We start from the raw sequence: 24684 nt of genomic DNA, 5'->3' as shown, positions 1-24684 counted from the left end.
GGGCTGTGAGTGAGGCTGTCAGCACTGAGCACGGCACTGAGGGGCCCGCGGGTGCATCAGTCAAGTGACATTTTTTTTGTATCTGTGAGTGTGGAGCTGTGTAAGCCGCAGGGCTCAGGGGAGGGTCCCTTCCCAGAGTCTCCTGGTGGCGCCGGCCACTCGCACAGAGCCAGACCCCAACGCCGATTTCCCCCTTGGGGCGGCTCTTCTCAGCTCTGGCGGCTGCCCTGGCCCAGCTCTGCCCATCCAGGTGCTTTCCAGAGGCCTGGCCTGCTCCTCGGTTCATTTCTGCCCCAGGCAGGTCTGCTCCTCGGTTCAGTTCGGTTCTGTCTTGGGCGGTTCTGCTCCTCAATTCGTCTGCCCTGGGCGGTTCTGCTCCTTGGTTGGTTCGGTTCTGCCCCGTGCGGTTCTGGCTGCCACGCGGTGTGGGAATGCCGCGCTCGGTGCTCATTCCCAGTGGTGTTTTTCTGGTGGATTTAGCGGGTCACAGAACGGCGCGGTGGTTCCGCCTGTCTTCCTGCTGATTTCAAAGCTCCGCTGGCCTATTCTGCACTTCCTGTGACGGGGAAGCTGTGTCCGCTGAGACAGGGGAACGATGGTGGAATAATAGTCGTAGCGACAGCCTTTCTCAGGTGTCTGGGCGGTGGCGGCAGGTCCTGCAGGAATAAAGACGGGCTGGACGTGAGGCTTCACCAGTCGGCCAGGACAGAGCGAGGAGGTGGCAGGCCAGGTGTGTAGACAACCACCAGGGCCTCCTTGCTACTCTTGGCCTGTCCCTGGGTCCTGCCCCAGGGACCTGCTCAGTGGTGCTCCATCCTGGCTCAGTGGTGCTCCATCCTGGCTCAGTGGTGCTCCATCCTGGCTCAGTGATCCTACATCCGGCCTTGACCTCGCCCCCCTTGTTTCTGACCTCACTTCCTGTTTACTGTGTCTTTTTTCTCCCAGATGTTGAGCTCCATGTTTTCATCCCCCACCTGACGACTTCACCCGGACGCCTGATCCGTCTCCTGGCTGACCGTGGTCATCCGTTCCCCACTCCACCGCCCACGGCAAAAAGATGGAGACGAAGCCTGAAATCGTAGCCCCTGAGGGTCTCACGGCCTGAGTCAGACATTCCCCCTAGCAGGAGCTTACAGTGAGGTTCACGAGTCAACGCACAGGTAGGTGGTGAGGCTCGCACGGCACCTTGGGTGGGCGTCCGGTGACGGAGGGTCCCCGGGGAGAGGAGTACTGGGCTTCCGTAACCAGCCCCGCAGGGAGACGGCCCCTCTGGTCACCCCGGCAACGCCTCACCATCTGAAAGGCACCGAGCCCTCAGCGTGAAGACCCGTGGGTGTAATGACCCCCCGCTCGTCTGTCTCCCGCACACGGGCACCGCGCGCTGTGCGGTGAGGTTAGGTCTGTCCGGCGATGTGTTCAGAATGCATTTAAGTCGCACAGAAGCACCGTTTTCTCAAGGAAAACCTCGTTTCTCTGTTTCACAGATGTTTCGGTTGGATTTTCTTTATAAACTGCCTTAGCCGAACACCACCTGCAGAAACCGCGGGTTCATTTCAATTCACTATTTCACTTCGGGCAATGGCTCGGCTTGGTTTAGCGCCCGTGCCGGAGCTCGGTTTGCCCGGACCCACGTGCCTCCCTCGCATCGGCTTCGGTGGGGCTGGTCAACACGGGGGGACGGGGGGTGGCGGACCCCCACGGCTGCGCTGCGGGCGGCAGGCATCGCGGAGCGGGAGCCGGGGCCGGCGGTGGCTGTGAGCAGTGCTTCGCGAGCCGCGTGCTGCCTTCGGTTGTGTTTACACTGAGACGCACGACATCTTGTTATCCAGCAAGACACGCCCCAGCACAGCCAGTAAATGCGTAAACGCGGTAAACGCGTAAAGGCGGTAAACGCGTAAAGGTGGTAAGCGCGTAAAGGCGGTAAGCGTGTCGCCGCGCGTTTACTCCGGCGGATGTTCAGACCGGAAGGTCGTCGTGGGGAATGTGACAAGGCCCGTGTCGTGGACCAGCGGCCCGTTTCTGAACGGACGGAGGCTCCAGAGCGAGGAAGTATTTGGCCTTCTGCCGTCTGGTGAGGTGACTCCTCCGGCAGCTGACCGAGGCCCTCAGGCCGAGCACAGCCTGCCCTAGGACTCCCGGGTTCAGGGCCTTACGAAGTCGTAGTCTTGAGAGTTCGCAGCTCTGAGAGCCATTTGGGAAAAGACGTGGCTCAGACAGGGCATCAGAGGCTGATCGGAGGAGCCCATGGGCGTTTGAGCAGGGCCTGGCGGCTGCCATGCCAGCCATGGGTCAGTGTCTAGCGGGGACCTGACGCGCAGGTGTGCTGGGCGTCGGGCGCAGGCGGGACTTGGCACTGCGATGCCCGAGTTGGTACCTTGTGACTCTGGGGGCTCCCTCCTGCCCCAGGTTCTGCAGAGCTGGGCTTCTGGCTCTGGGGACACTGTGACTCAGGGGAGAGAGCAGCTCTGAGAGGGTGAAGATCCCGCCCGGCCAGGGAAGGAGAGTGGGGGAGGGGAGACTCGGCCGGCGGCCTGGTCTCACCTACCCCCGAACCACACGGGCTGGCCGCACTCCCCATCGGCAGGAAGGGGTGAGGGTGTTCATCCCCCGAGTCTGCTAAGAGAGAACTGTTGGGGGAGGAGGCGAAGCGGGGCCCTCAGGCCAGGGGCCCCCGAGGCTCCGCTGTAAACACGCGAGGAGCGGAGCCTCGGTTCGGCTGGTTGCCCTGGGCAGGACGCGTGGCGGTCTAACGAGTCTGTGCAAGCATCTAACGCAGGGGCTGGACGAGAGGGTCGCGTCCGCTCGGGACCCGAGATGCTGGACCGTCAGTCAGAGGCTGAGGGCAAGCGCTGCGTCCTGTGCGACCCGAGTCTAAGTCCCGTCTCTCTGTTTTGCTTGCTGTGCAGCCTGGGGCAAGTTACATAACGTCTCTGAGCCTCAGTTTCCTTACCCCTGAAATGGACAGCCGGCGTGAGAAGGGGCCCGGCTCCCAGCAGGTGCTGAGTGAGCGGTGCTGCCCCTTCTCCGCACTGGCAGAGGCCCATGGGCAGCACAGTTTCTCAGTGCACTGGCGCCTCCCCCACCGTGTCCCACAGACCTGGTCTCCCCCCGCCCCGGAGGCAGCATCTTCAGCATCCCTGAGACTCAAAGGGGAGGCACTGTCTCTTTGAGGACAGGTGTAACTCAAGAGTCTACCTGTCCCCTGATTCTCTTTCTGCCAGGCCGGCTCAGTCTGTGGCCTCTGTCAAGGCTTAAGGACCTGAAGTGCCCGTGACCTTCACGCCCTCGAAGGGGGCCGGCCCTGCCGTGGGCAGCAAGGCTGGGTTTTCTGTCAGCCGGCATGGCATTCGACTTTGTCAATACGCAGCGTCTTGTCTGATGCCTCTGCTGTGTGTGTACCCTCCTCCCGCTCCACCTGGGCCTGCTCCCGGGTCACCACAGGGGACAGGAAAGAAGGTGGGAAGAAGGAGGTTCGCAGCCTCCCTGACCCCCACTAAGATCTCCGCTCTGCCGGTTATCAGCCGTGCAGCGCTGGGCGGGCCCCTGACTCCCGAGACCCAGAGTTCTCCTCGTAATGCAGGGGCGTGAATTCCTTCTTGGCAGGAGTGTTGTCCACATCCGGGGCAGCGAGGTGTCCGGCACACGGGAGGCATCGATAGTGATATCCATGTGATTCAGAGCAATGTTCTCATGTCCTTAAGTCACCTACTTTAAATAATTAGAACAGTGGTTCTCTAAGTGTGACGCCTGGACCAGCAGCATCAGCATCAGTGGGAACTTGTCAGAGACGCAGATTCCCAGGCCCTCTCAGGACCCCTGAATCGGGACGGGGCTCAGCAACCTGTTCTCACGAGCCCCCAGGGGCTTCTGATACATAGTGGAGTCTGGGGACCCCTGAAATAGAAATATTTCTCAAGACCTCACCTTTCAAAGTCATTTCTTCTGCTCGCCTGGTTAGGCTCGCTTGTCCCTGCACGTGATTTCGGAGGAATTACAAATAGGAGGGCTGTCGAGGCCGGCAGACAACTGAGCCGCCCGCACGTGAGGGGGCTGCAGGGTGCCGAGCCCCTTGCTTTCCCCCCGCCTCCCCTCCCCTCCCCCAGAAGGGCTGCCTTTCTCCCTGGGCAGCAGACGTGCAGACCCTCTGCTGTCTGCTCTCCTCCGGCCCCGGGCAGAGCTGCTTCCCGTGGAAGGGCAGGGGAGCCTCGCCGGCAGACGGGCCTGTGAGTCGCCAGGCAAGCCGCAGGAGCACCTGTGTGAAGGGGCGCCACCCACGCGGCCGGGCCAGCACCGTGCCTGAGCCCAGACGGTGCGGTCTGTCCCTCGTGGGGGCTCTGGTGTAGGGGGCAGCTTCTGCCTTGGGGCTGCCGCGTTCCGTCGAGCTGTCTTCCAGTGGGTGTGCTGATTTCTCACATGTGGTTTATCATTCCGCTCTCAGAACTGTTGAATGGGACCCATCCGACCAACTAACTCAAACAGCCCTTGACTTTGAGTCCAGTGACCATCCTTCTCGAGGGCCCGCTAGATGCCAGTCCCTCCAGAGCGGGCCGCGGAGTGTTTAGCGTCCAGAATGGCTTCTGTTCTGGGAACAGAACGTTTCAAACAGCTGCCCAGAGGGCTTCCAATGTCCCAGTGTCTGGTGTCAAAAACGGACTCTGCCACGGTGTGAGTTGGCAGCATTTTCCCTCTCTTTTCGGAGCTGGCGTGGTTTTGGGTTTGGTTCTGGGTCTGCCCCTCTCAAGCTGTGTGACCTGGGGAGTGGCGTTTAATGTCCCCGAGCCTTGGTTCCCTTATCCCATCGATGGAGACAAAAATCTTCGCACGGTTGTCGTGGAGACCACGAGAGACCTCTAGTAAGGCACCTGGCACACAGGAGGTGAGCCGTAACTCATACTTATTATTTTGGGGTTTGCCGCTGGGCAAAGTCCTGGAAAGACAACATAGCTCGTCCCGTGGAAAAATGACTCTGAAGTCACTTTCGAATGTCAGTGGAGACGGACGAGAAACCCTTCCAAACTGGAAAGCACAGTTTCTTCCAGCAACGTGTGGGTTTCTCGTTTCCTCCTCCATCGTGACGTCCCCAGCTGGTGAGTCTCGTGGGGCCTCCTTCTGGACAGCAGGTGAGAGCCGTGTGCCCACAGCTGGTTCCTCGAGCATCGTCCAGCCGTCAGCTGACTGCGGCTCTCACGCAAGGCGCTGGGCGTGGCGGCCGTTGTCGTCCATGGAACGTTTGCCTGGACCCACTTGACTGACAGCACCAGAAGCTTTGGCCAGCTGAGCAGGGACATCTAAGAACTGGCTCTGGACTTTCCACTGTGATCTCATTGGTCAGGTCACTTGAGCCCTTCGGGGTGGGTTCAGGTGTCCTGATGAGAGATGGGGAGACAGTGTCTGGAGAGTGTGCTTTGCAGGAGAGAGGCGTTGGACAGAGTGTCACTGCGAGGCTGATGGGGCCTGGCCGGGGTGGGCGAGCTCTCCCTGGGGTGCTCAGCACGTCAGGTGCCTGAGTGCAGCAAGTAGTTAGGTAAAATCGATGGGCTGGTCTTAAATATTTAGCAGAACAGCAGAATAAACTTGTAAAACCTTTGGTAAAACCTTGTAGATTCTTTTTGGCAATGGCAACAGTTTTTTTTTTCATTGCACCGACCCTTTCTTCGCATGGTTTTTATTGTGGTAAAGCGCACTTATGTTGAAGGGTATAGTTCGGCGGCATTAGGTACATTCACATTATTGCGCAGCCATCAGCACGTCCGCCTCCAGAGCTTTCTCGTTGTTAGACTGACGAGCTGTCCCCATTAAATTCTAACCTCCTTCCCCCACCCCCGACCCCTGGCGAGCGCCATTTATTCTATTGAAACTTTTGTAAAGACCAAAGGAGGCTTCCAGAAGATGCTAGAAGGCGCTTTAAATAGCCCCCTCCTTCAGCAGTGCATTTAAGAACTCTTGTCTTCTTAACAAAGGACCTTCGACCCCTCGGCTGCAGGCACAAGACAAAGGCTGGCATGGATTCGGAAATACTGTGCCCTTCGGAGTAAGTGTGTGTCCCTTTATTTTGTACTTGCTGCCGACAGCGAGACAACGTGCACAAAAGGACACTCGCAAAGAAGAAAGACTTGGAATAAACCGCCGTCTTCCTGCGTTGTTGACAGCTGTTTTTCGGTGCAAACCTCAGTGGAAACAAAGAGATGTCGTGGCATCGTTTTAACGTGGACATCTGAGGTGGCTCCCTCCCAAAGGCTGGCTGGCCGCCGCACTGGGGTCTGCGGCCAGGGCCTCCTCCGCTGTCCTGCCTTCTCCTCCCCTGTAGCCATTGTCCCCGCTTCGGGGAGGCCGGGGTGTAGCCCGAGTCTGCGATGGCTTCGCCCGCTCCGAGTCAGATGTTTCTGGGTTATGTCTCTTGTCGTGCTGGACCGTCTTGTCGTGCAGGGCCGTCCTGCACCGGGGGAAAGCTAGCACGTTCCAGCACTGAGAACCTTCCTCAGGCTCCCGGGGCAGGGCGGCCACCACGCGGAGGGAGACCCCGGAGGGACGAAGGTAGCAGCCGTCGGGGACATTTAGGAGAAACTGACTTTTTTCCTGATGTGGCACCGCCGGCCACACCAGCCTCCTCTTCTATGTGAGAGGTAGGCGGTCCCTTCCCAGCCTTGGGCGCGTGTGGCAGACCTGCCCCCGGCCTTGGTGCTGACTCGCCGTGGGCCCTGTGGGGTCATTTCACATCGCCCTGGTCGGAAGACTCGAGTGGGGAAACACACATGGCAGGGAGTCCCAGAGCACCCCCTGAGTGACCGGTGGCAGGCCCTGTGGTGAGCCCACCTGTGCCACAGGGCTGGGCGGAGCCTCCCCATGGGGTGCCCAGCTGTCAGAGGCGTGTGTGGGGTATCGAACCCTTCAACCCTCTGGCTGTGACTTACGCCCTACAGATACTATCATTTCCCAAGAGGGCCCTGACAAATGACAAAGGCGCCCGTGGAGGCGCTGTCTGCAGGCCTGCCGGGGAGGCACAGGGGAGTTACAGTCGCTGTGTTTGTTATCACTTCTCTAATTCCTGATTTATCGCTGGCACCACGTTTGTTCTTCACAAATCCTTCCACTTAAGCTTCATCACAGATCGATCCTTGATTATGGTCAAACGCTCAGACTGAGCAACCTCGGAGCGAAAGCCTTTGAATTTATGTTTACTTATATCACCAAACTGAGGGACAACGTTTATGGCTTTCTTTTTTTGGGACAAGGACGTTTGGCCAACTGGTTTCGATGCAGAGTTTGGGATGGGTGAGCAGCATGCGATTCTATGTCTAAGTGAGCGTGTCTGCGGAGTTTGCCCTGTCACTGTGGAAATGGGTGTCTGAGCTCCCGTCAGGATGTACCTGTGAGAAAGTGTCAGGCCACCCTGGAATGGCCTTATCTAAGAAAGCACGGGGCCTTTGGGTCTGAGCTGGAGGCTTCGGATTCTGGGGTACATAGGGGACAGGGGCTGCTGCCTGGGCTAGGTAGGGTTGGCCTGTGCTATGGGGGGTCAAAGCTGGGAACCACTGTCCCTCTCCTGGGCGATGGAGGGCCATGGAACAGGGGACATTCTGGAACACGGAGAAGGCTGGGGACAGCCTGCGGATCTAGGGAAGATCTGGGAGGGAGACTGGGCATGGGGCAGGGGACGAGTCTGGAGGCGTCACTTGTAGCCACTGGGGGTATGTGATTCGGTGGGAACAGGGAGAGAGGCTTCTACGCAGGAGCCATGGTCCCCAGGAGGCCACTGGGAGGACCTAGGAGCTGTGTGGAGATGTGGCTGCAAGATATTTGAAAGCCGTGTGGCTCCCCGCCCCCACCCCCAGTGCTCAAACCTAAGTGGGCACCCAGACAGCCTCTGCCGGGCACCTCCGGGCAGTGGAGAGCCGCCGCCTCCTGCTGCAGTCTGTTCCATCGGTTCCATATGTCATTTGGGGCACAGCTTCCACCCACTACAACGTGCAGAAAGGACGTGCACAGCCCCGTGAACCGTCACATTTGCATGCGCCCGTGTAACGGCCTCCCGGACGAGGACAGAGGCCATCGCGTCGCCCCAGCAAGTGACTCAGACTCCTTTGCGGGGAACGGCCCTCGACGCCCCCCCCCCACCGCCGCAACCCCCCAAAAGCCATCAAGCTGTGGCTCTGATCACCTTCGATGAAGGGCTCCGCTTTCGGATTTGCAATGGAGTCGCGCGAAATAAGCGCCTCAAGGCGTGGAGTCTGCCAGGCTCCCCTTGGATGCACATGACACGCACTGCAGGTCATGTGATCTCTGCCCACCCCACCTTAGCCCCCCCCCTCGCTTCCCTGGAGCCCCCTCCCGGCCCTGCTTCCCACCATCCGTTGGTGGAACGTGGCAGCAGTCCACGCGTGGCGCCAGGACCCCCGGGAGAGCTCCTCGTTGACGGCGACAGGATCCCCGGTGTGTGTGTCCCCTGCTGCCCTCGGAGAAGCTGCCGAGGGCGAGGGGAGCTGGCTTCCCTCACCTCCAACCGGGCCTGGCGGGGGCGAGAAGCAGGCTGGTCATTAGCTCGGATGTGAGCTCTATGACCTTGAGAAAGTCATTGACTTTCCTGGGCCTCCCAAAACGAAGGGTCGTTGGGACTAGACGCTCTTTCCAGCTCCTTCTGCTGCACAGTCTGTGACCTCGAGTCCCCCCTGCTCAGGGTCACCGGTCTGCCCTCTGCACGCCTGCGGTTCTCGGGTGAAAGGTCACAGCTGAGTGTGTGTGTCTGTCCCAGCTCGGAGCTCAGTGTCCCTGCACATCTAGTTCATGTCACACCCTGGGACCGAAACGAGGCGCTTGGACCGCGGGGTCCGGGACTGAGGAGGGCCGACCTCCTGGCGGTGATTGGCGAGGGGCTTTTCCCTTCCGGCTGACCTCGGCACGCCCCTGCCCACGGGCTATCTGGCGGTCCCCTCTATAGATGTTTCCAGAAAGGGATGAAAGGACAGTTCTGTTTGGAGCATATTTTGATGTCTTGGTTTAGTAGTTTTAGAAACTCTTTGGACTCAAAAATCTGTAGTTTTGAACTCAGGGCAACCCAGGGCCCGGGGTCCACGGTGAGGACGTGGGCTGTACGATGGTGACGGGGCTGCCAGCTGCCGGTGGCGGGCCGGCTCCCCGGCCCCATCTGTGAAACGGGTGGTGGGTCCCCGCTTTATCGAACGAGAGCCCCGAGGAGGGCCGGTTCCAGGGCGTCTGCGTGGCCGGGCCAGCCTCGGGGCTGCTCGGGGCCAGCTGGGTAGCAAACTTTCTCTGGTTCCTGTTTCTGTTTGGATCGGAGCCCGCTGCTTCTTGGGGTTCTGTCGCTTGTCATGGCTCTACTCCCTGGCTTTTCTTTTTTCTCAGGCACCCCGCGGCTTCTCCCCCGGGGCTGCTGTGTGTGTGTGTGTGTGTGGGGGGCTGGTGCTTTCTGACTGCGAGCCCCCCCTCTCTGCTCTCCTCCACCTGCTGTTCCCTGGCAGGAGTCCAGCCTAAGGGTCTCCGCACGGTCCCCAGGAGGCCACCGGTGTGCCAGGGCTTGGTGACCTGTGCACGTGGCTTCTGTTGCTACAGGCTGGCTGGGATATTTAGAACCGTGGCGTATTGTGTCCACACGGGGCTTAGATTTGTTAAGAGAGAGACAAACGCCCTAGGCCTGGAGAGGCCCCTGCCCCACCCCGGGCGCTGTGTCTCTGAAAACCCCCGCCCAGCCCCTTAGTCCTGCGTCTCTGCCTGTTCACACTCGCCCCTGTGGGCTCTCCTGGTCTCGGGCTCTCCCGGGACCTGGACTAAGCCTCACACAGGTACTCAGTACTTATTTTTGAGCAGAACAGTTAAAAATACTTGCTTCATTTAACGCAAGTCTGCAAGGATGGATGCACCGTGCGACGTGGTCCGGCACGGGAATTATTCGCGACTGAGCCTAGCCTTTGGGCACAGCGCGTGGAACCCCCCAGTGGACCACCCCAACTTTTCGATGGTTCCTTCGCCATTATTTGTAGCAGACGAGGTCAAGGCCAAAAGCGCAGTGGAGGCAAAGGGGTTAATCTCTCTTCCCAGTTCTCTCTTTGTCTCCTGTGCTCCAAACACCCTTGAAACGTTACCTGCGAGTTCCTTGAGCTTGAGTGGAAATGCCCGCGCTCTCCGCAGCCCCATTAACTGTGCCGGCCCCTGTGGGACAGAACGTGCCGCTTTTACAGAGGGTGACATCTCTCCTGATTCACCTCCTGTGGAGGCTTCGCCGCTGCACGGGCAGCAGGCTCACGGCGACGAGGGCTCGAATCTGCCCTTCGTTATGTGACGGTTCCCAGCTTCTGCACCTCAAAATCAAAACAACCAAAACCCGAGGGGGTTCGCGCGACCTCTGGCTTCTTGGTGAATGTTTGACCCCGATGCCCGGGGGTCGCCAGAGCCGAAACCGAAACCGTTGTACAGAGGAGCCCAGCCGGCGGGGGGCATCCACCCGCCTCAGCAAGACAGTGCGGAGGCGCCGCACCTGTTCCCCGTGCGGGACGCGGTCTGCCCTTCTCTGCTGCGTCTGCGACACGGTCAGCCGAGTTCTCCGTGTCGGCTGAGAGGATGGCGCTTCGGGTCCCCGGTTCCCTGTGCCGCTGGGTGGCTGCGGTGCACGACATCCCTGGACTCGTGCGTAGCTCGAGACCAGTTAGCTCTGTCTTTATCAATCCAGGTTAGACATGGTGCTGTTCATCGGCTTAAAATAGACACGAATCCCCAACCGGAGGAAAGTGACTTCACGACGGCCTTCCAAGGAGCGGAACTGCCCTTGGAGTGACAGAGAGCTAATTTATAAGCATGGCCCCTCAACTGATGTCCAGAAATAGTGGGTCTGTTTCGCAGTCAGGTTTGCCTCACCGCCAAGGTTGAACTTGAGGTTCAGACATGGTGCTTCCCCTGCAGAGTGGTGTGTGACAGCTTCCAAGCCGTCTGGGGCGACACAGGCTGCAGCAGGACCTGGAGGAGTGGTCCACGTCCACGAATGCTAATGAGATGGAACATTCCAGGCAGGGCCGGGCTGTCCGCCTTCCCTTCGCTCCTCTCTGTGAATGGACATCCGAGAGGCATTGGCAGCGAGTGGCAGAGGAAGGAGCACCTCCCGGACCCCGGTCTGGGCTGCCGACCCTTGGTGGGGGCTCTGCACTCACCGAGGTAGCGGCCTGGGGACCACGGAGCTGGCGAGAGCGGTCGGCTCCATCTTTCTGCCCATACGCCCCTCAGCCTGTCTCTTTCAGGAGCCCCATGTTCCATGTCACTGACCCCTGAGCTGTGGGGTCCCTTGTCAGGACCCTCAGCAATGCTGGTGCCCTGTCACCCCTCCTCAGAGACGTCAGGACTGGAATCGCTGGGGACGTTGGGCTGGCTGCGGTCCAGCCTCCGTGCTTCTCGGCAGGGCCCCGCCTGGTCATCTCACCTCCTTCTGTTTGGACCAATGCGACCGACGTGGAGTACTTGTCACCTCGCGCCACTTAGTCGGTTCGGGCTGCCATAGCAGATGACGGCTGTGTGGCTGAAGCCACGAAAATGTGCTTCTCACCATTGTGGAGGCTGGGAAGCCCGAGACCAAGGTGGTGGCAGGTTTGGCGTCCGGCGGGGACCCGCTTCCTGGTTCGGAGGTGGCATCTTCCTGCCGTGTCCTCACGTGGCAGGCAGAGAGGAAGCGGACTCTGTGTCTCTTCTTGCGAGGGCACTAATCCCGTTCCCGAGGGCTCCATCCTCATGCCCGGATGGCCTCCCGAATCCGCGCCTCCTAACACCGTCCCACCGGGGGGCGGGTAGAGCTTCAACATATGACCCGAGGGGGACACAGACACTCAGTCCCTGGCCCCCTCCACCTCAGAGAGTGAGGGGAGTTTGACAAAGAAAATGGCCAGCGGCTCGTGGGGTTTGCCACTGAGAGGGGCCTGAGGGGAGCTGAGGTGCCAGTTTGGTCAAGGGACAGCTGGATACGGTCCCAGAAGGCGTCGTGTGGCCAGCTGCCAGTGTTGAGGGCTGGCCTGGCACTGGCCCAGCCGTGCCTGTGTGTGTCTGTCCTTGGGGTACCTACTGGGCAGCCTTAGTCTGTTCCGTGATCACCTGTGGGGCAGGTTTCCCAGGGGCCGGGCTGGTTGCTGGAATCGTCTAGGTATGCGTCTGTGCATTCCTTCACATCTCTTGGGAAAACGAGAAGAAAAATAAACGTGGCCCTGGCTTCAGACAGCACAGGTGTCAGAGACCCCAGGTGAGGAGACAGGTGCATCGGCTCGCTATGGCCCCGTAACAACTGCAAAGACCTCAGTCGCATAAAACAATGAGCATTGATGCCTATGGGTTTGCAGGGGAGCTGGGTGGCCCGGGTTCAGGCTGTAGGTCTGCAGGGGTTGGCCGAGCTGATTTTATTCCACGGTTGTCCATCCCTGGTCCCAGCTGAGGGGGCAGCAAGGACCTGGCAGTAGGCTCTTCTTCCGACAAGGACAGAGACACAGAAGAGGAGGTAGAAACCTGTCAAACCCTCAAGGCCCGGAAGCTGGCCCTTCTGTCCACGCACCTATGGGCGACGCAAGTCACATGGCCAAGCCTGAAGCCAGAGCATTCCCCCACGGCAAGGCTACGGGCACAGGGAGGGAGGACAGGGCTGGCCATGCAACTCGCTGCGACGTGGCAGTCACCACAGGCACAGACGAGGTGGGAGGGGCCTGGGGGCGGCAGTGGCTGTGGCACGTGGACGGGGCGGTGGGAGGCTGCAGGTCAGTGCAGGCGTTAAGCACTCGAGACTTCATGCAGACTCTGTGCAGGTGCTGGTTCCTGGCTTTGGGTCTCTGTGTGCCCAGGGCACGCTAACGCCAGCGTCCAGAGGTACATGGGGACGAGCTGGACAACACGCTCCAGGGCCTTGGCATGTGTGTGGAGGGCAGGGAGGCCCAGGCTTGTCTTGCTCTTCTTGCTCGGGGGTGGGTGGCGAAGGCAGGTTTCTCTCTCCGGCCCAGGCCAGCCCAGCGCCTAAGCCTCGGCCATAGCCCTGGACACGGCAGGACACGGCAGGGCATGGCCGGCCAGGCACCCGGGGTGGCTCTTCCTCTGGGGTCCTTGGCCGGCATCAGGCCCCTCTCTGCGTGGCACTAGGGCCTCCCCTCTCCTCCGCATGTCTCCCCTTCAGGCCTTTGATCCACGCGCCTAGCGTCCCCTGGAGCGTGACGGTTTTCTGGCGGCCTCCAGTCCAGGCCACCGTCACCTTGGCTCAGGTACCGCAGAGCCTGCTCACCGGTCTCTCTGCTCCCACCCTCACCTTCTGTGGCTCCGAATGTGTCTTCCCCACCTACCCCTTCCGTGGCTTCCCACCGAGGGAACAACACGCACTCCCGCGGGGGGCCTCGGGGAGGTCGAGACTATCCGCGCAGTGCTAAGGCATTATTTTCCTTTCGACGCTCACGCTCGTGAGTGTGCGGGGGTGTGCTCACAGCGTTCACGACGGACAGTGCGACAGACTGACTTCAGAGGCAGAAATGAGAATTTAGCTCTTAAGCTAGGCACTAAAAAGGTTTATAAAAATGCCAAACGATGCCACTCTCTTTACTAATTTTTTGGGGAAATAATCTTTCGTAAAAATATGATATTGATGTTAGCATGTAGTATGTTTATTACTGTTATTTTTTAATGAATTAATAAACACTTAAATGTCAGTTTAATTTTTAAAAATAGTTTTTAATTTTTCGATTATAGTCGGCATGCAATATTATATTAGTTTCAGGTGTACGACAGAGTGATTAAACATTCATGTAACTTATGGAGTGATCACCTCGGTAAGCCTAGCTCCCACGTGACGCTGTGCAGAGTTATCACACTGTTACTGACTGTGTTCACTGTGCTGACGCTGTACAGAGTTATCACACTGTTACTGTGTTCCCTATGCTGACGCTGTACAGAGTTATCACACTGTTACTGACTGTGTTCCCTGTGCTGTACTCTACGCCCCTGTGACTATTTTGTAACTACCGATTTGTACATCTTAATCCCTCCCCCTTTTCTACCCATTTCCCAACACCCCTCCCATCTGGCAACCGTTAAAATGTTCTCTGTATCCGTAAGTTTGTTTTGTTTTTTTGTTTTTTAGATCCCACATGTAGGGAAATCGTATGGTATTTGTCTTTCTCTGTGTAACTTGTTTCACTTAGCACAAGACCATCTAGATGCATCCATGTTGCAGATGGCAAAAGTTCATTCTTTTTTATGGCTGAGTAATATTCCATTGTATATACGTACCGCTTCTTTATCCATTCATCCGTTGACGGACATTTAGGTTGCTTCCATATCTTGGCTATTGTAAATGATGCTGCAATGAACCTATGAATGCACTTGTCTTTTCAATTAGTTTTTGGGTTTCCTTGGATAAATACCCAGAAGCGGACTTGCTCGGTCCTTCTTGTCTTTGTTATGGTCTTTGTTAGTAAGTCTATTTTGTCTGGTATAAGTATTGCTACCGCAGTTTTTTGTTTGTTTGTTTGTTTGTTTGTTTGTTTCTATTTGCATAAAATATCTTTTTCCATCCCTTTGCTTTCAGGCTGTGTGTGTCTTTGGATCTGAAATGAGTCTCTTGTAAGGGTCTTGTAAGGGCAGCATGTGTAAGGGTCTTGTTTTCCTATTCATTCAGCCATCCTATGTCTTTTGATTGAAGCATTTAATCCATTTACCTTTAGTTTTTGATAGTATGTGATTATTGCCATTTTATTATTCATATTTTTGATCTTTTTCTTCGTCTTCCTCTTCTTAAAGAAGTCCTCATAACATTTCCTGTAATACTGGCTTAGTGTTGATGAATTCCTTCAGCTTTTCTTATCTGGGAAGCTCTATATCTGTCCTTCAATTCTAAATGATACTGTGCTGGGTAGAGTATTCTTGGTTGTAGGTCTTTACTTTTCATCACTTTGAATATTTCACCTCTATCCCTTTGGGCCTGTAAAGTTTCTGTTGAGAAGTCAGAAGACAGTCTTATGGGAGCTCCCTTGTAGGTAATTGACTGCTTTTCTCTTACAGCTTTTAGGATTCTCTCTTTGTCTTTAGCCTTTGGCATTTTAATGATGATGTGTCTTGGCGTGGGCCTCTTTGGGTTCATCTTGTTCATCTCTGAGCTTCCTGGGCTTGATGTCTGTTTCCTTCACCAGGTGAGGGAATGTTCTGCCATTATTTCTTCAAATCAGTTTTCAACCCCTTGTTCAATCTGTTCTTCCGGTGCCCCCAGGATGGGAATGTTGTTCCGCTTGATGTTGTCCCAGAGGCCCCTTAAAGTATCCTCGTTTTGTTGGATTCTTTTTTCTTGTTGCTGTTCTGAGTGGGTGTTTTTCTGCTACCTCCTCTTCTAAATCGCTGATTCGATCCTCTGCGTCATCTAACCCACTGTCGATTCCCTCTGAGGTATTTTTCATTTTGGGTATGGCAGTCTTCATTTCTGACTGGTTCTTCTTTATGTTTTCTGTGTCCATTTTTATGTTTTCTATGTCTCTGTGGAAGTTCTCACTGAGATCACTGAGCATCGTCATAACCAGTGTTTTGGACTCTGCATCCTATAGATTCCTTGTCTCCATTTTGTTTGGCTCTTTTTCTGGAGCTTCGTTCTGTTCTTTCATGTGGGACACGTTTCTTTGTCTCCTCGTTTTGGCTGCCTCCCTGTGTTTGTGTCTCTATATTAGAACTGCTACGTCTCCCGGTCTTAGTACCGTGGCCTTATGTAGCAGGTGTCCTGTGTGGCCCAGGGGTGCAGTCTCCCTGGTCCCCTGAGCCAGGTGCTCCAGACGCGTCTCTCGCGTGGGTCGTGTGCACCTTCCTGTTGTAGACGCGCCTTGATTGCTGTTGGCACGTCCGTGGGAGGGACGGACCTACACGCTAGGTCTGCTGAGAAGGTTACTGTGATCACACACACAGGGCACTGGGTCCGTAGCAAGCACCCAGTAAGCACTTGCTAATATTACTACTATTTAATAATATTATTGCTATAGTTGTCTCTTAATGAAAAACAACTGTAATAATAAAAGAAACATTGACTCAAAGCCTGTGAGGGATGGGAGAAGAATTGACTCCGAAAGCGAATAAAGAGGAAGACCAGCAGAAGAAATGGCTTCTCTGGGGTGTGTCCGCGAACCCCACCTGGAAAGGCCGGAGTGGGTTTTCGCAGCTGGGCCGGTGGTTGGCAATACGAGGCCTCACCTTAGCCAGTCCGTGGTGTGGGTGGAGTCTAAAAGGGCAGTAATTTTTATACCCCTGCTCGCCCGGCCCCAGCCTTCGGAGGACCAAGCGTGAGCGATGGGGCTTGGCCTCCCCGGATGGCGGCTGCCCGTGAAGGGCTGATGCGGGGAAAATGGCGCCTCCGTCCAGGCCTGAGCAGCCCACCTCCTCGCCCTCGCTGGCTGCTCCCTGCCATCTGCCTGTGATTAACTGCTTCTTCGGCTGGTGGGGCGGAACGAAGGGACATGTTTGTCCTTGGTATATTTATAGCCAGGAAGTAGGAGAGGATCGAGAGTAAAACCAGAGCAGGAAACCCGTGTGAGGCCCCCGGGGAGCGGTAGAGAGTGTGTGACTGTGTGTGTGTGAGAGTGTGTGTGTGTGTGTGTGTCAACAGCTTGGTCAAAGCCTGGATTATCTGTGGAAGGAAGCTTGCCTGGCTAGGTGGAGTTAGAGACCAGGATTCTTTTCCGTATCTGAACTCGGCTTCCCCGTCTGTAAAATGGGGCTCGGAGCTCATGTCCCTAACAGACCTCTAGGGCACACGGCGATGCAAGCCAGATCATCACGAGTCATCGCAAACATGAAGTGCTCTGGGAGGCATTGTTTTCCCTCCAGCCCAATAAGAAAAACCACAGAATTGCTGGCTGCGGAGGGAAAAAAATGTCAAAACATCAGCAGTTCAACTATCTGTGGCATCCTAAGCCTTCTTTCAAGTGACGCTTTTCCTGGTGTGACAACAGCCGAGAGCCATCAGCCCAGGGAACAGAAACTTTGGTCTCCTTGGCACAGAATGTCCTTGGCTTGCACGAAGCTTCTGCAGACAGAAGCTGCTTGAGGCCTTGGGGGGCACAGCAGGGGCAGCTCTGGGCAAGGGGGCGGGCACCCCACTCCCCCCGACACACACACACACACTGGTGTCGACAGACGTGAGCCTCTGGATGAAGAGCTGGCCCAGGGAAGGAGAGAAGAGATGAAGGGACGTGCTCCCCCTGGGGCCACAAAGCAGAGTCGCGCCCCCCACTGAGGCTGGTGCGCTCTGCCCCCCCTGTGTTATCTGGAGAACCATGTCCCCACAAGCACGGTGACATAGGGGTAACATCTGCATTGGATGACATCTAAAGGGGCTGAAACACCTTGAAACTACCTCATGCTGCAGTCATCCGCCGCGGCTAGATGGCGTATCGGTAGAGGTGCCACTTGGCCTGGAGGCACGGTGACCACGTTCTTTCTTGCACGAGCTGAGACATTCTTTCGAGGATAGAACGAGATGATATTAATAATTGCTCTGGGCAGGAGGGATGAACGGGACAGTCTGGGGAAGGGGGCATCTGGTCACCCACCTCAAGGTCATGAGAAGCTGGTGGAGGGGCTCACTGCACGGGGGTTCCCGTGGGAAGGCGGCTGGGCCACCTCACGAGGGCTCAGTGCCCAGGGAGGAGGAACTCGCCTTCCGCCTGAAGAGGGGCTGGCCAGCGGGGGGCCGCTTGGGAAAAGGACAACGAGATGTTACTGAACCGGTGAGGGGAGACCTTCGCGCAAGTCTGGCTTGGAGACCCGAACTGGAGCCATCACGATACCACACATTTTTCTAGGGTTTCATTCTTTCCGAACCACTTCTGCAAGATCCACGGTTGAATCAGAAAATCCCGCCGGGCAGTCCAAGGGTAGATGGGCAGACGGCTGCCGGAGAGTGGGGACGGGAGGCGTAGACGTGCCCCAAGCCACCAGCCTGCGAGGAGGGGGCTGGATGCCAGCTGTGTGTCCGAGGGAACATTCCATCCACTGCGCCGCCCACCGGGACAATGGTGACGTCTGAGTTTCCTGCAGTGTGTCCCCCACCCCCTAACCCGTGACCTTCGAGAGAGTCCGGAGGACCGGGAAGGAGAAGCTCCTCTGCGTCCTGGGCCAGAGCAGCCCTTCCCGCTGGGCGAGGGGCGGTCGGGAGCCCGCGCGGATGTGAGGCCGAGCCCCGCTCCGGCCTGTCGCATCGCGATGCGCTTACAATCCCAGCTGAGCCCAGGGCGTGGGGCAGGACGCGAGTCCTCCGAGGAGCGGCCGACTGGCCCTGAAATGTCACGAAACGGCAGGATGGGAGCCAAAAGGGGCCTTGACGATCGCGTCCTCGGCCCCCTGACCTAACAAAGGAGGAACCTGACGTCTGCAGGGGGAGGGGCCAGCCAAGCGTACCTACTCCGTGCCAAGCCTCTCACTTGCATGAATCCATCCCATTTAGTCTGCAAAAAACTTTGAGGGAGAAAATATAACCTGAGATTAACTCTGTTGCCTAAATAAGTGGGAGGCAGGATTTGAACTTAGGTCTCCATCTGCCTTGAAACCCAGGCCCTTTGTACCACGTGGCCGGCCCCGCTCGGAGGCCTCATGCGGAAGTGGTCGGGCCAAGCCGACGGCTCGCTGGCCGCCGTCTAAGTCTTTTTAGATCAGCTCGCATTGTAAATATTTTCTCTTTGATTTTGCAAAACCCTCGGCAGTTAGGAACCAGGGCTGCAAAGCGAAGATAAGCCCGTAGGAGAGGAACCTCCCACCTCATGTGACTGAGCCCTGGACCACTTCCGAGCGCTTCTCGGGCTGTCAAACGCCATCGTGCCAGGAGGCGCACACCGAGGCCACTCGGCAGATGTGGCCAGGGTTTGTTTTTTCATGATTTCGGAAAAACTGGATAGGCCAGAAGCACATCAGGCCTGCAGATGAGGTGGTAGGATTGTGGCAGCTCCCGAAGGGCCACCCCACCCCTGCAGAGGCTCCCACGACCCCTGGGAGAGGACGGGCAGGGGACAGGTAGCCGGCTTCCTTCCAGACACAGCCCCAGGCGAGGAGGGATCTAAGTTGGGGGTGGGGCAAAAGCAGGTAGATGTGCCTGGGGCAGTCGTCCTGGGGGCTTGCTCTCGTGCGGCCCCCCCAATCTGCTCTCTAGAGAAGCTGGGCAGCCAGAGGAAGTGGAGAAATAGGAACCATGAGTTCGCAGAGGGCTCTCAGCTAAGCCTTGTAGGACTGGCGGTCTGTCTACACAGAGCCCGGACCCTCGAGGAGGGGCGGTTAAATGCCGGTTGGCAAAGGGTGCGGGGGACCGTCCTTGTGGAAGGGGTCACTGTGGTTAGAACAAACAGGTTGTTTTGGGAACTCGTCTGGCACCCGCCCCCTTGGCCTGCATTCGGGGCTCGGTGCCTGTGGGGTCTTTTATCTCGTTTGTTGATCAGCACCTACCACATCCTAGAGAAACAAGTCGACACGGGTGACCTCTACCCCGGACAGAGTTTGCAACTCTGACCCGCAGAGGCACACTGGGCTCCCGAGCCTGCACCAGCCCTTCTGGCCTCGGGGCCTCTGCTGGGCTGTCCCCCTGCAAACGACACTCCTGTCCGTTTCCACCTGAGAGATCCTGCTCCCCCTTCGAGGCTCAGCTGCAGGTGTCCCTCTGCCACATGTCTCTGATTTTCAACATTAACCTTCCTAAACTACGGACGTTTCAAACATTCGCCAAAGAAGGCGGCAGGGCGCGGTGTGCCTCCCCGTGTGTCTCCCAGATTCACGGTCTCACCACGTTTGCTCCATCTCTTTCTGATTTTTTTTTAAAAAAACCTTCACGTCTTTTCACTTCTGCAAACTGGATTTCGCATACGAAAATGTGGCCCCCTCGGATGTGATAATATGATGGTTATAGGCCTAAAAATACCAATGACTCCTCCTGGCTATCATCCCATACGCAATCCATACTGAAATTTCTCCAATGATCCCAATGTGTTCTCATAGTCAGTTCTTTGCATTGGCGTCTACCACGGACCGGGATGGGGCCAGCCGTTCCGCACAGCCTCCCACACCCGGCCTCTGTGCCACCGCCATCCATGCTCACGGCACAGCCCTTCTCGCTGGCGCCCTGGTCACGCCCACCACGGAGACCGCCCCACCCCCCCAACCCCAGACAGGGCGAGACTGGTGGGTGCAGCAGGATTTGTCCTCGGAGCAGCGGGAGGCCGGGGGAGCTGGGAAGCCCAGCGTGACTGCAGCTCTGGCCTGCAGAACCGGGCCGGTGGGGAATCGACTTTGTCCTCCAGCTTTGTCCTGGGATTTATCGATGTTCTTGTGGTTGAACTTCACACACTCTCGGGAGGCAAACTAGGGCACGGATTCTCGCTGTCCCTTTTTACAGCCTGTCAAGGGGTAGACAGTCTGCCGTCTCGCCCCAGGTGGCTGTGTCACTCAGCGCGGTTGGCCTGGCGTATTGGGGTGGTGGCAGTCCTGCCCTACGCCCTACTTTATGACCCAGCTCTCTGATCTCACGACCTCCGATGTTTTATTTCTGGAGGTGTAATCTCTATGCCATCTTGCGAGCGAGTGAGAAAATGTGGTTTGGATTATGGAATTCAGATTTATGATTTATTTGTTCAACGAACGCTTATTGAGAATCCACCGTGTGCCACACCCTGCCTGCCCAGGTTCTGGGGTGCAAAGGTGGCCAGGACCCGCTTCGCTGGCAAGGAGTTCATTGTATAATGAAAGAGGTAGACCAGAGAGCCATGGTGGAAGGAAGCTGGGGAACGGGGGAGCGGGGGGCCTTCCTGGAGGAGGCAGCTTCGAAGCTGAGTCTTGAAGGATACATAGGAATTTGCTGGAAGGAGAAGAGGAAGAGGGAGGAACATTGCAGCTACATTCCAAAGAGAGGGAATAGCCCGTGGCAAGGAAAATTGTATTTATCTTGTATTTTCAGAGATACTCGTGGTGAAATTCACACTTCACAAGTGATTTTTAAAGCATAGACCTCAGGGGGTTAAATGATTTGTGCGAGCGGAGGAAAAGGAATCGGAATTATGGCCACAGATTCTCTGCAAAGCAGTTCAGCATCCTGGCCTTATTCTGTGCCCAAGTAACTAACACCCATCCCTCCATTCAGTAACTCAAAACACTCATCTGTGCCATGGCGGAGGGGCTGGCCTGCCGCAGGGAGCACACGGTCGATGCACCGAGACAGTCTGGGCCTGCTCTGCCTGTGAGCAGGGTCCCTTGCTACCCCTCACAGCGTTTCCACCGTCCTCCCGGGGCCTGGACACCACGGGCGACAAACCTCTCAGAGAATGGAGGAGGAGAAACAGACTGTTTTCTGTTGGTTTACGGACAAGCTAGCAATACCAGACTGCGGGCCAGACAGGATTATTTGACGGTTTATGCATTATATGAAAACCATTACGGTTTATTACATATACAGGAAGTGTTACCAGATACGGTTAATCCAACCACAATCTTGAGGAAGATCAAGATTTTTCTTCTCTCCACGTCAGATGACAAAAACAAACGAAACGAAACGAAATAAAACCAAACAAAAAACCTAAAAACATTGGAGGTGTTCCTCTGGAATGTTCCGGGAGCTCTTTTAAACCCCCTTGACCCTGAAGTGTCCGGCACTGAAGTGATCCCCAGGGCAGCAGGCGCTTCACTTCGACTGTCTTAATGGGAGGCAATAAGGCAACCAACAGTGACTCAGCACCTGCTCCACATCACACACTATTCCAGACGCTTCCACACATTGTTCTGTTTCGTTCTTATGAACTTTACCGGATACATCAGCTCAGTTTTTACGTGTGACAGACCCAATACTCTGAGAACTTAAGCTGGTCAGCGTCACAGAATAAGGAGCAAAACTAGAATTCCGACCCCAAAGTCCACTCTTCACTTGGCACCATAATTTTATTTCATACGAGGCAGGTGGCGCCTAAGAGCTAGCTCTCGAGTCAGAGTCGGGGTTTGAACCCGGGCTCCAACGAGTGACTCAGCTCCTTTTGCCTCTGTCTCCCCAGCCGTGAAGGGGGTGACAATGGTGCCTTTGCCATCGGAAGGCTTCGAAGAGTCTGTCCAGGTAAAATGCTTAAAATGCTGCTTGGCACCGATGAGCACCCCGTGAATGTCAACTACTATTGTAGGAACTTTTGCTTGGCGTCGAGGTGACCTTTCACCTTAGCTCGTCTCATCTGGGGGAGGACCGCGTGTTGGCGTGTCTCCTTCAGCCGGTGCAGACGGAGCGGTTAGGGAGCCGTGGGCCGGCCCGAGTGGGAAGGCCTGAGCAGCGTCAGGGTCCCAGACACCCTGGTGGCGAGCTGCCGCTGGTGGGCCGGGCCATGTGATGGGCCAGGCGCGGAGAAGCTCCAGGTTCGGGAGACACAGGCCCCTGAAAATAATTGAGAGCCGAGAGCTTCTCTGCATTCAGCGGTGCTGAGGCCCCCGGAGGCGGTTCCGGATGGAAGGATGGGGCGAATCCCCGCTGCGGGCCGGGTTCGAACCCGTCCCGGAGCACACGACGCAGGCCCCCAGCAGCAAGAGCGGAACCTCGTCTCCCGGGCCGGGGAGGTGCCGGCGCTGCCCAGTGAGGACAGACCGGGGTCTGGGGTCTGGCAGACAGAACGGGCCGGGCGGGGAGGGGGTGGCTCTGCGTATGCAGGAGGCTTTGCTGAGCCACATCCCGAGGGCTCAGAAAGGACAGATCCCTGGGCCTCGGGAGGAAGCCGGGGAGCAAAGCCCAGGAGGGGTGAAGGAGGGCGGCCGGACGACAAGTGGGCCTCGGCCTGGCGGAGGAGGCTGGTGCCGGGGGGTGCGTGTTTCCAGCCTGGTGGGTGAGGGCGGGGTCCCAGGAGGGCTGGCTGCTGGCAACATGGCACGCAGAGGCCACCGTGCTGGCTCAGGGGCGGCCCAGCCCGCGCCAGCTCTGCCGCTCGTAGGACGTACACTCAGGGCGAATCCCTTCAGCCCGGCAGAGTCCCCGCTGTCCCCTGTGTTACTTGGGGACAATGCTACCTGCTTTATTTATGGGGCACAGCACAGACATTAAAGGGATGGAGCCTGTGCCGGGGCTCAGGGGGCAGCACCGTGTGTGGGGGGCCCTGCCCCGTTGCCCGTTGTTTCTCCCTAGCGCTCCACCTCCCCGGACCTTGTCTGTTCCATCTGTAAGACGGAGATGACAGTGACCTCATCTCATCGTGTAGGCGAAGGTTCTTGGCGTGAAAAGCGTGAGCAGCGTTGAGTCTGGGGCAGAGGAAGTGCTCCGTGAGGGCCGGGCCCGGTGGGAGGCTGAGCCCCGGGGTGCCGGACTGGCGGTCACAAGCGGGAGCCGTGGGCCCTCGGGGAAGGGCAGCGCTGTCGTGCAGCTGCGTGTGGCAGGGTCCGGCTCCAGAGCCTGGCCTCGCCTTGTCGGCAGCGAGAACCTCGCGTACACGCCGAAGCCTGTGTGTCCACGTCCCACGGCCCGCCCTCCATCGAGTCCCCTCCACGCTGAAACGTAGACGTCCCCACGGTGCGGCGGGCGGCAGGCCTCTCTCCTCCGGGCGACATCTGCAGGGCGGAGCCGAGCGTCGCTGCTGCTTCGTGTCTCCTGGGCTGCCCGTCTTCCCCTCGGACAAAAAGGCTGTTAGGGGGACGAATCGTGCTGATCTATGCAGAGCCCCGTCAGCCCGTTTGGCGGGTGGCTTTAATGGCTTTCTTGGAGGTGACATTCCATTAGGGGTGATTGAACGTAATTTTAATGGCGGGATGACTTACTGTCTCATCGTCCTCTCCCAGGCCTGGAGGTCGAGGGAGAACTGTTTGTCCTCCAGGACTCACACTTCAAAGTCCTCAGCGCGTTGTGCCAGTCTCGGTTAAAGCGGCCATACTGAGCTCTCGGCGGACGTTCTGCACAAACAGCTTTGTTTGTCAGCGTGGGCGTCTGGGTTCAGTGACCCTGGGGTCAGACAGCTCAGGGCCGCATGCTGACCTCGCCGCTCCGCTCGCTGGCCGTGTGGCCTGGGGTGACTTGCTCAGCGTCTGCGTGTCTCGGTTTCCACACCTGTGAAGTGGGGTGGGAACAGTGTGTCCTTCTGAGGGCCGAGGTGAGGGTTACAGGATCCCGTGTGACTCTCAGAGCAGCACCTGAAGCGCGGGAATCCATGGAGGCGCGAGCTCTGGTTTCAGCTCCCTAGGGAAGGGATGAGGAGAAGCAGCCCTTTGCAAATGCGTCCGAAACCAGAGCGAGCAGGTGGTCGGGCTGAGGCAAGGGGTTCAGGGGTTCAGTGTGGAAGGCAGAGGGGGGGTCGATCGTACAGGTGTCGAGATGGCGGGCTCACGGGTTTGAACTGCGTCCTGCGTGACATACCGCTGAGTGGCGAGCTTCTGAACGTCTCGTGAGAGCGAGCGACGGTGAGAAAGAAGTATTTCTGGGGGATCCCTGCAGACGGAGGGAATGGAAGGAAATAAATATGTATGAGCACCGTCACGAGGGGAGCCCTGCGGGACCCCTGGCTAATTGGATGTGGGGGAGGGCGAGGAGGAGTCTAGGGTGACTTTGAGACGCCCAGCGAGGTGACTAACCGACAATCGCCAGTGGGAGAGGAATTGGCTCGGAGGGAAGATGCCGTGTTGGTTTTTGCATCCCAGGGGGAAATGGCCACTGAGGGTCCCAGTGTAGCCCTTGGAACTAGGCCAGGGCGGGGGACACAGATCCGG

At 57.4% G+C, this 24684-nt stretch overlaps 1 long non-coding RNA gene across 1 annotated transcript in view; it reads left to right on the top strand.

Annotated features, from left to right (window-relative positions):
• LOC120592551 (uncharacterized) overlaps window positions 1–24684 on the top strand; it is a 92150-nt gene that overhangs the window by 58155 nt on the left and 9311 nt on the right. Inside the window, exon 2 of the long non-coding RNA XR_005650137.1 lies at window positions 946–1160. This is a non-coding gene — a long non-coding RNA (uncharacterized LOC120592551). The remainder of the gene's footprint in view (window positions 1–945; window positions 1161–24684) is intronic.

Source organism: Pteropus medius, unplaced genomic scaffold (assembly GCF_902729225.1).
Source record: "Pteropus medius unplaced genomic scaffold, Ma_sr-lr_union100, whole genome shotgun sequence".
Classification (NCBI taxonomy): Eukaryota; Metazoa; Chordata; class Mammalia; order Chiroptera; family Pteropodidae; genus Pteropus; species Pteropus medius.
The sequence above is the reverse complement of the archived record's forward strand: the minus strand, read 5'-3'. Positions and strand labels throughout refer to the sequence as shown.